The following is an 11,552-nucleotide window of genomic DNA, read 5'->3' on the forward strand; positions in this document are numbered from 1 at the left end:
GACATTAGACTGATGGAAATTTGTCCATTGGTCTGATGAGTCCAAATTCAAGATTTTTGGTTCCAACCACCGTGTCTTTGTGAGATGCGGTGTGGGCGAACGGATAATCTCTGCATGTGTATTTCCCCTGTAAAGCATGGAGGAGGTGTTATGGTGTGGGGATGCTTTGCTGGTGACACTGATTTATTTAGAATTCAAGGCACACTTAACCAGCACAGCTACCACAGCATTTTGCAGCGATACGCCATCCAACCTGGTTTGGGCTTAGTGGGACTATCATTTGTTTTTCAACAGGACAATGGCCCAACACATGTGGGAACTCCTTCAAGACTGATGGAAAAACATTCCAGGTGAAGCTGGTTGAGAGAATGCCAACAGTGTGCAAAGCTGTCATCAAGGCATAGGGTGACTATTTGAAGAATCTGAAATATAAAATATATTTTGACTTATTTAACACTTTCTTGGATAGTACATGATTCCATGTGTTATTTCATAAACTCAGCAAAAAAAGAAACATTTGATACTTCGTAAAAATCCTTGTAAAGGCTTTAAACACTTTCCCATGCTTTGTTCAATGAACCATAAACAATTCATGAACATGCACCTGTGGAACAGTCATTAAGACACTAATAGTTTATAGACGGTAGGCAATTAAGTGCACAGTTATGAAAGCTTAGGACACTAAAGAGGCCTTTCTACTGACTCTGAAAAACACCAAAAAAAGGTGCCCAGGGTCCCTGCTCATCTGCGTGAACGTGCCTTAGGCATGCTGCAAGGAGGCATGAGGACCGCAGATGTGGCCAGGGCAATAAATTGCAATGTCCGTACTGTGAGACGCCTAAGACAGTACTACAAGGAGACAGGAAAGACAGCTGACCGTCCTCGCAGTGGCAGACCACATGTAGCAACACCTGCACAGGATCGGTACATCCGAACATCACACCTGCGTGACAGGTACAGGATGGCAACAACAACTGCCCGAGTTACACCAGGAACGCACAATCCCTCCATCAGTGCTCAGACTGTCCGCAATAGGCTGAGAGAGACTGGACTGAGGGCTTGTAGGCCTGTTGTAAGGCAGGTCCTCACCAAACATCACCGGCAACAATGTCGCCTATGGGAACAAACCCACCATTGCTCGAACAGACAGGACTGGCAAAAAGTGCTCTTCACTGACAAGTCGCAGTTGTGTCTCACCAGGGGTGTTGGTCGGATTCGCGTTCATCGTCGAAGGAATGAGCTTTACACTGAGGCCTGTACTCTGGAGCGGGATCGATCTGAAGGTGGAGGGTCCGATTTCCTGCAAGATAGGAATGTCAGTGTTCTGCAATGGCCAGCGAAGAGCCCGGATCTCAATCCCATTGAGCATGTCTGGGACCTGTTGGATCGGAGGGTGAGGGCTAGGGCCATTCCCCCAGAAATGTCCAGGAACTTGCAGGTGCCTTGGTGGAAGAGTGGGGTAACATCTCACAGCAAGAACTGTCAAATCTGGTGCAGTCCATGAGGAGGAGATGCATTGCAGTACTTAATGCAGCTGGTGGCCACACCAGATACTGACAGTGACTTTTGATTTTGACCCCCCCCCTTTGTTCAGGGACACATTATTCAATTTCTGTTATACTCATGTCTGTGGAACTTGTTCAGTTTATGTCTCAGGTGTTGAATCTTGTTATGTTCATACAAATATTTACACATGTTAAGTTTGCTGAAAATAAATGCAGTTGACAGTGAGAGGATGTTTCTTTTTTTTCTGAATTTAGTTTAGGATATCTTCACTATTATTCTACAATCTCCAAATAGTAAAAATAAGGAAAAACCTTTGAATGAGTAGGTGTTCTAAAACTTTTGACCGGTAGTGTATACCACCTCAGTCATTGGTTCATCAATAAGTGCATCGACAACGTCGTACCCACAGAAGCCATGGATTACAGGCAACATCCGCACCGAGTTTAAGGCTAGTGCTGCCGCTTTCAAGGAGAGGGACACTAATCCAGACACTTAAAAGAAATCCCGCTATGCACTCAGACAAACCATCAAACAGGCAAAGCGTCAATACAGGGCTAAGATTGAATCCTATTACACTGGCTCTGACTATTATCAGATGTGGCAGGGCTTAAAATCTATTACGGATTACAAAAGGAAACCCAGCCGCGAGCATACTAGACCAGCTAAATGCCTTTTATGCTCACTTCGAGGCAAGCAACACTGAAGCATGCATGAGAGCACCAGCTGTTCCGGACGACTGTGTGACTGTAAGATCTTTAATCAGGTCAACATTCACAAAGCCGCGGGGCCAGACGGATAACAAAGACGTGTGCTCAAAGCTTGCACGGACCAACTGGCAAGTGTCTTCACTGACATTTTCAACCCTCTCCCTGACCATGTCTGTAATACCTACATGTTTAGTACCCCCTGTACATAGCCTCATCACTGTTATGGAATTTTTTGATTTGATTTGATTTATTTAGTAAATATTTTTCTTAACTCTATATGTTGAACTGCAATGTTGCTGAAGGGCGTGTAAGTAAGCATTTTACGGTAAGGGTGAAATGTGCAGTTTTGTAACACAACACAATGACACAGATGTCTCAAGTTTTGAGGGAGCGTGCAATTGGTATGTCGACTGCAGGAATGTCCACCAGAGCTGTTGCCAGAGAATTTAATGTTCATTTCTCTACCATAAGCTTCCTCTAATGTTGTTTTAGAGAATTTGGCAGTATGTCCAACCGGCCTCCCAACCGCAGACCATGTGCAGCCACACCAGCCCAGGACCTCCACATTCAGCTTCTTCACCTGCGGGATCATCTAAGACCAGCCACGCACCCGGACAGCTGATGAAACACAACTAAAGAATTTCTGCACAAACTGTCAGAAACCTTCTTAGGGAAGCTCATCTGTGTGCTTGTCGTCCTCACCAGGGTTTTGACCTGACTGCAGTTCGGCGTCGTAACCTACTTCAGTGTGCAAATACTCACCTTCGACGGGCACTGGCACGCTGAAGAAGTGTGCTCTTCACGGATGAATCCCAGCATCAACTGTTCCAGGCAGATGACAGATGGCGTGTGTCAACGTTGTGAACAGAGTGCCCCATGGTGGCGGTGGGGTTATGGTATAGGCAGGTATAAGCTATGGACAATGAACACAATTGCATTTTATCGATGGCAATTTCAATGCACAGAGATACCGTAACGACATTGTGAGGCCCATTGTCGTGCCATTCATCTGCCGCCATCACCTCATGTTTCAGCATGATAATGCACCGCCCCATGTTGCAAGGATCTGTACACAATTCCTGGAAGCTGAAAATGTCCCAGATCATCTGTGGCCTGCGTACATTGAGCACGTATAGGATGCTCTGGATCCACATGCTCGACAGCGTGTTCCAGTTCATGCCAATATATGTCAACTTCGCAGAGCCATTTAAGAGGAGTGGGACAGCATTCTATAGGACACAATCAACACCTTGATCAACTATTCGAAGGAGATGTGTCGCGCTGCATGAGGCAAATGGTGGTCATACCAGATACTTACTGGTTTTCTGATCCACTCCCATACTTATTTTTTAAGATATTTGTGACCAACGGATGCATATCTGTATTCCCAGTCATGTGAAATCCATATATCAGGGCCGAATGAATTTATTTATTTTTTCTTTACATGAACTGTAACTCAGTAAAATCTTTGACATTGTTGCATATTGCGTTTATATTTTTGTTCAGTGTAGTTGATTTGAGATTATATTGTTACTGTCCACTACATTAATTCACAGAGGAACTCTCCTCTCCAACGCAGATTATTAACTCAGAGTATGGACTCAGTAAACTAAGCGCTGTGGAGAAACTATAACCTACTTTAATCTCACCCTAACCCTAGTCCCAGGAGAGGCTAACAGCCCAGATAGAAAGATCAAATGTTTAACCTGGAGGGACAGGTTTTGGTAACGCATACTAGAAACAGATGTTTTCAGACCAAGTCTGCCGTCTTTTAATAAAACATACATATATTAACTCAAGCCAAGATCTAAATATAAAACAATCATTGGTCTAGGATTGGTATAAGTATATAGTGTGATACAAATGTTAACAGGAAATACTGACCATAGACACACAACAAAATCACACACTACCCTCTAAGGTTGTTTAAGGACAATACCAAAGTCCATAAATGGAGTAGTTCATTTATACAAGTTGGATATCATTATTCATTTCTTTACAGAATATTGCAAACTGCTGAGGTCATCTGACTCAAATTTCTGTAAGTCTGTACTAGCAGAATTATTGAGCAAAATCGTTATTGAATGTACAGTAATCTGATCTCCAACTGTAATAGAAGATGCTGTGCAGGTTCAGATGACCATCACAAATGTTTACACTAAGACTGCTCTTGGGTTCCTTCTCACGATCCATAAAGATGAGAGGGAATAGGTTAAAGACAATCTCCCTATGCTGCATAGGCATGTGTAATAAAAAAAACTATGCTCATGGGTTACATATGCTGAATAATACAGACTGCGGTCAAATGTTTGAGGACTTAATGATGAAAGTAATACTGCCCAAGAAGAAACCACCAAATTAAGAAACACATTCACAGGTTGTTTTCTTTCTAAATGAGCTATTGCAATACTATTCTGTAAGAAATATCTGAAAGCATTGGACATTTAAAACATGTAATTACAAATTGATGACTGTGAAACACAACCAATTTTTAAACTGTTGGTTATTATCTTTATGCTTAGGTTGGAATTTCATGTGAAGCTTAAACTGAGTAGAAAACGAAACAAAATATTTAATATTTCGTTTTGCTTGAACGCTGATCATAATTCCCAAGACATTCCTTAAAGACGCCTGCTGCTATGAATAGTTGTGAGAGTCAACAAAAACATTTGGTTCAAACAAACAAAAGGGTAACTAAGCCTACTATGCTTCAATCTCAATAGAACACAGCCATAATCTGTGCTCAAAATATTTTCTTTACGTTTTGAGCTGTGTCTGTTGGGAAAGGGGAGTAATGGACGTTAATCACTGGACCCTGATTATGTGGGGTGAAGGTTCTGTGGTGACCCTGTGAACTCAGACATTCCAGATCCAGGCCTGGCCCTACGTGGCCCTAGGCCATCCGTCTAACTGGACAGAGAGAGCCGGTCAGTGCTGGAGGGCTGGGCTAGAGCCTAGCGGAGGAGTGGCAGAGGTAATCCCTTCCCCCCAGTCTAGCAGTGTAAATCTGCTCAAGGCTTCACCCTGGGCATTATTTATACCCTGAACAAGTCTTTGTTCTCCTTTTTAAAGGCTGTGACTTAATATAAAGCAGATATTTAGAGAAAGCCTGCTGTTCAGGGGCTGAGATAAGCAGAGATTTATGTCGTAGTGGAGGGCAGGAGAGTTATCGCAGGGGCTTTAACGAGACCTGGAGTTGTGGATACAGGCTGAGTTCCCTCTTTGCTTTTGTATGCTAACATCACACGTGTTGGAGTAATGTGAAGGGATAAGAAAGATGTATCATACATTTCATTTCAACACAGCAATGCCTCGAGGATTATGAATTCAAACAAGATTGGTATTTCAAACCAAAACTGTGTGGCTCTGTGTGTGTGCTGTGTGTAGTTGATGTGCGTGTAAGAGATAGTGACACATGCATGTGGTGACATTGTTATTTACAATACAGTAGGCAAAACACTTTGCCAGCTGAAGGCATTAGATGCTGAATCACTAGCCTCTGGAAATCCCCGTTGGCACATATTTAGGCTAAAACAGAAAACAGCACATTGTGTTATCATTTCCCATTCAAATCATCTATTGTTCTAGAAATGCTGGCACCTGAGATTTAGCCCGTCATATCTCCCCCACCCAGAGTTCTGATAAGATTGTGGTTAAAATAGAAAGATCACTACATGCACTGGCTCACTCACTCACTCACTCGCTCTCCTTGCAATAAAAATGCCATAACTTGACTATCTACTTTTCAAGTGATGTACGTTTCTAACACGGTTCCCCCTCCAATGACGTGCTCTAACATATAATTGAAGCTGTATTGAAGGCAATATGTCGATGGCGACATGACATCCCACTGTGAAATTAAGATATCACTTCCTACAGTACATGTATGGCTCTGGCTCAAAAGTAGAGTATGTGTATGGCTCAAACACGTTGCAGACTCAAATAACAATAATTGTTTGTTTTGCAATGGTGTACTCAGGGGAAAACGTGCTGCTTCAATTACTTGTAAAAAATATATATAAGGAATCTTTTGACGAAAGATATTTGAGGCATAATGCTTCTATTCTCTCCACACACATATGTATTAGCATGTATTTTTTTTTAATTAAGCAGACAGAGAGCTTTATTTAATCATTGAATAAATGGTCTCAGGGACTACCATGAGGCCTGTCTGTTGGCTTCACACACATGGCTAGAAAGGGAGGGGAATTGTGTATTTTATGGGGTGTTTAAGGAAGTTGCATTTCCGATGGAGAGGCCATGCAATGTTGCACTTATTCTGCTCTTCATAACAGCTATTCTGAGTGTCTAGGGATATACATAGCTATTTTTTAATGAAAACAGCTGAAACATACTGTAAAAAAGGGGAACACACCTCATACAGTACGAAAAGCTAGAATAAAGATGTCAATGCTGTTAGTTATATGTATTAGAACTGCTCTCTTAATAGATTTATAAGTGAACCCCCTCAGAGTCCCAAAGGTCTAGTTTAATGAAGTGATTCACAGTTTAGGGAGCAAGTCAATAAATCCATCCCCAGCATTCCAGGGAAAATAGGGCAGTTCTCACTGCTCATTCATAAGCAGGGGCTTTGTCTGGCTGTTGGAGGGTCTCCTCTCATGAAACAAAGAAGTTGGGCGCGTTGATTCATTAATAATTTAGCTAGTTTCTGGATTGACTCGACGTCCTCCAACCTTTTCATTCCGTGTGTTCTCATATAGCAGACTTGTAGCCAAAATAATGCTTTTGTGAGTTGTCAGTCTGGCATCAAGAACAGTTATGAAAGTAATACCACATGAATATTGAAATTGTTAGAATATGAATATCTAAATATGCAGATATGTAGGATCTTGTTTTGATGGCTGGCCGTGAGGGATGCAGTAACTCCAAAAAAAAGAATAAGTGTTGGGGAAGGGTTTGAACACCCGTGTCCTTCTAAAACTGTTATTTATATTTGCATTGCCCAAAAATAAATTCCCCCAGATTATAATTGAGAAAACAGCTTCTGTACTGCAAATCAATGTTATCAGAATCAGGAGCGCCGCTCTGATTGCTTTGAGGTAATCAATTTGAAAAAATCAACCCTACCCACATGAAGAAATACTGTAGTGTTTTTGAGGACTTTACTGAAGTAGTATTTACAGTATAAATATTGTAGTAAAAAAAAAAAGTTGTAAATATATTTGTCACAATCGTTGGAAGCATACTCGGACCAACGTGCAGCATGATCTGGGTTCCACATCTTTTATTTGAAATAAGGGAACCACACAACAAACAATAAAGACTAAACGAAACATGACGACAATGGAGTGCTAAAATGCAACTACACATAAACAATATCCCACAAACACAGGAGGGATAAACAGCTACTTAAATAACATCCCCAATTCGAGACAACGATTACCAGCTGCCTCTAATTGGGAATCATACAAATCACCAACAAAGAAATAATAACCTAGAACCCCACATAGAAATAATGAACTAGAATACCCCCCAGTCACGCCCTGACCTACTTCACCATAGAGAAACAATGTCTCTCTATGGTCAGGGCGTGACAGTACCCCCCCAAAGGTGCGGTCTCCGGCCGCAAAACCTGAAACCAATTAGCAATTGGTAAGCTGCTCAGATAACTGATGTTTGAAGTTAGTGAGGGAGATATGTCTCTAACTTCAGCGATTTTTGCAATTTGTTCCAGTCATTGGCAGCAGAGAACTGGAAGGAAAGGCGGCCAAATGTGGTGTTAACTTTGGTGATGACCAGTGAGATATACCTGCTGGAGCACATGCCACGGGTGGATGTTGTTATGGTGACCAGTGAGCTGAGATAAGGTGGAGCTTTACCTAGCAAATACTTATAGATGACCTGGAGCCAGTGGGTCTGGCGACAAATATGTAGCAAGGGCCAGCCGACGAAAGCATACAGGTTGCAGTGGTGGGTGGTATACGGTCTTTGGTGACAAAACGGATGGCACTGTGATAGACTGCATCCAGTTTTCTGAGTAGAGTGTTGGAGGCTATTTTGTAAATGATATCACCGAAGTTGAGGATCGGTAGGATAGTCAGTTTTACGAGGGTATGTTTAGCAGCTTAAGTGAAGGAGGCTTTGTTGCGAAATAGGAAGCCGATTCTAGATTGAATTTTGGATTGAGATGTTTAATATGAGTCTGGAAGGAGAGATTACAGTCTAGCCAGACACCTAGGTATTTGTAGTTGTCCACATATTCTAAGTCAGAACCGTCCAGAGTGGTGATGCTGGTCGGGCGGGCAGGTGTGGGCAGCAATCGGTTGAAAAGCATGCATTTAGTTTTACTAGCGTTTAAGAGCAGTTGGAGGCCACGGAAGGAGTGTTGTATGGCATTGAAGCTCGTTTTGAGATTTGTTAACACAGTGTTCAAAGAAGGACCAGCTCTATACAGAATGGTGTCATCTGCGTAAAGGTGTATCAAGGAAACACCTGCAGCAAGAGCGACATCATTGATATATACAGAGAAAAGAGTCGGCCCGAGAATGGAACCCTGTGGTACCCCCATAGAGACTGTCAGAGGTCCGGACAACAGGCCCTCCGATTTGACACATTGAACTCTGTCTGAGAAGTAGTTGGTGAACCAAGTGAGGCAGTCATTTGAGAAACCAAGGCTGTTGAGTCTGCCGATAAGAATATGGTGATTGACAGAGTCGAAAGCCTTGGCCAGGTCAATGAAGACGGCTGCACAGTATTGTCTTTTATCGATGGCGGTTATGATGTCGTTTAGTACCTTGAGCGTGGCTGAGGTGCACCGTGACCAGCTCGGAAACCGGATTGCACAGCGCAGAAGGTACGGTGGGATTCAAAATGGTCAGTGATCTGTTTGTTAACTTGGCATTCGAAGACTTTAGAAAGGCAGGGAAGGATGGATATAGGTCTATAACAGTTTGGGTCTAGAGTGTCACCCCCTTTTGAAGAGGGGGATGACCGCGGCAGCTTTCCAATCTTTAGGGATCTCGGACGATACGAAAGAGAGGTTGAACAGACTGGTAATAGGGGTTGCAACAATGGCGGCGGATAATTTTAGAACGAGAGGGTGCCAGATTGTCTAGCCCAGCTGATTTGTACGGGTCCAGGTTTTGCAGCTCTTTCAGAACATCTGCTATCTGGATTTGGGTGAAGGAGAAGCTGGGGAGGCTTGGGCAAGTAGCTGCAGGGGTTGCGGAGCTGTTGGCCGGGGTTGGGGTAGCAGGGTATATGAAAATAAAATACTGTAGTATTTGCTGTAGAAAAAAAATATTTTCTTTATTGTGGATAGTACTGAATTATGTACTATAATATTCTATGGTATAACACAAAATTCTATACTAAGTACTACACATGATTGAGGGATACTACAGTGTGTAGTATAATATTCTACAGTATACTACCGTTTACTACAGAATTCTATAGTAAGTACTGTAGTATTCTATAGTAAACTGTAGTAGTTTTTTATGTGGGTTCACTCCAGTGGAGGCTGCTGATGGGAGGACGGCTCATAATAATGTCTGGAGCGGAGCAAATGGAATGGCATCAAACACATGGAAACCATGTGTTTGATGTATTTAATACCATTCCACTACTTCCGCCCCAGCCATTACCATGAGCCAGTCCTCCCCAATTAAGGTGCCACCAACGTCCTGTGGTACGCTCATTACTTGACCAAATTACATTACGTTTAGAAACCAGTGTGGCCTGAGCTGTCACGTCTAACTGCCCTCCCCTGTAGGAAGTGGGAAACGTAGAGGAAAGACAAGTAACCCATGATCTAATTCAAAGTACAGCTGCAGCGTTCTGCCCTGAATGATCTCCATGTTGGAGCTAAATGTGTGCAGTGGTTCATAGTATACTATGGCACAAATACTACAGTATTCTCTGCAGTGCTTTTGCTGATTTTAATTTAACGTTCACTGTAGTGTTTTTGCGGACTATACTGTAATATTTACTGTAGTCTATTGTAGTATTTACAGTTAACTGTAGTATAAATACGGTAGTAAAATAACTGTAGTATTAAGGGTATACTAGAGTAATTAATGTGTTTTTGTGAATTGTAGTATACTGTAGTGTTTACTGTAGTGTTTATGGAGACATTACTGTAGTATTAACTATAGTGTTTTTGTTTTATTATCTTTGACATGGAAGTGGAGGCTATCTCCCTCAGGAAACCTACTGGAGAAATACTAAAAGAGCAAATTCTCCATCTCCATTAGGTTGGTAGGACTGAGGTCTGACTGGATAGTTAATGCTTCTGCTCTTCTATATACTCTAAGGAACACAATAGAGTCTAGTCATGTAGGTTTTTCGTAAATTGCGTAAATTGCGATATGGAGGAGGGGGATGGGCAATGTTTCTGTTTGGGGATAATACTGTAGTATTATGTAGTATTCTACAGAATACTACAACATTTTACAGTAAGTACTACACATGATTAAGGGATACTAATGTGTGTAGAATATTATTATACAGTATACTACAGTACATACTGTAGTGTTCTATAGTAAACTGTAAAACACTTTCATGTGGGTTGCCACACAGAAACGGCTCAGTGTATTATTAGCCTGTGCTCTTGATGTACCACTGCACAGCCAAGGAAAGCGAGCCAAGGGTAAAAACAGCCCCACGGGTACAGTCTGGGAAATCCGATAGTACAAGTTTACATTACAGCATGCTTTGTTTGTGCCACAGGGCACGCAAGGCCTTCCTGTCTTTCAGACTGAATCATTCATCAGCTGACATGCAAACAACAACAGTTTTGAAAGATTTTGCTCTGAGTAAGAGGACACTTTTTAAAAAGGCCCATCATCTTTTAGAGAGAGGTTTAGACTCTATCAAACTGAAAGAGATGCAATAATCTAATTCCACAATAGCCTTGATGAATGCAATGAATACAGTGGTAGAGTAATGGACTGACAAAAATATTGTGCACCAGTTGCAAGCAGAATTACCTTTCAAGACGAGGTAAACATTTTATCTTCTTCTTTGGGGTTTGACTGTGCTAAGGAAGAGATACGTAGGTTTGCCTTGACATAAATACTGTATGCTTGTATGGCCAGACATTCCTAGCTATACATCTATAGTCACTTGTAGAGATAGGGCTAATGTTACAAAGGGACATTTAACTGGACATTAACGTAGACACGATATAGGGTAAATATGATGCGTTGGTGCTAGCTTCACATAAATAATCAGGTGACATGCTTTTAATCATTTATAACAAACCCCATATTGTACCTACCCAGAACCCTAATGTTGCCTTCTCATTGGTTAACTTAGTTTTTAAAGGGAAAAACTGTATGCTTCATGAAGAATTGGGTGTTTTGAACAAACTGAAATGTA

General features: G+C 41.9%; 1 non-coding gene across 1 annotated transcript; it reads right to left on the reverse strand.

The window, feature by feature from the left end:
- Window positions 1–10,359: 10,359 nt before the first annotated feature.
- LOC115136539 (U7 small nuclear RNA) lies at window positions 10,360–10,414 on the reverse strand. The gene has a single exon (XR_003864648.1). It is a non-coding gene; the product is annotated as a U7 small nuclear RNA (small nuclear RNA).
- Between the last annotated feature and the right edge of the window lie 1,138 nt (window positions 10,415–11,552).

This window comes from Oncorhynchus nerka, linkage group LG10 (genome assembly GCF_034236695.1).
Source record: "Oncorhynchus nerka isolate Pitt River linkage group LG10, Oner_Uvic_2.0, whole genome shotgun sequence".
NCBI lineage: Eukaryota > Metazoa > Chordata > Actinopteri > Salmoniformes > Salmonidae > Oncorhynchus > Oncorhynchus nerka.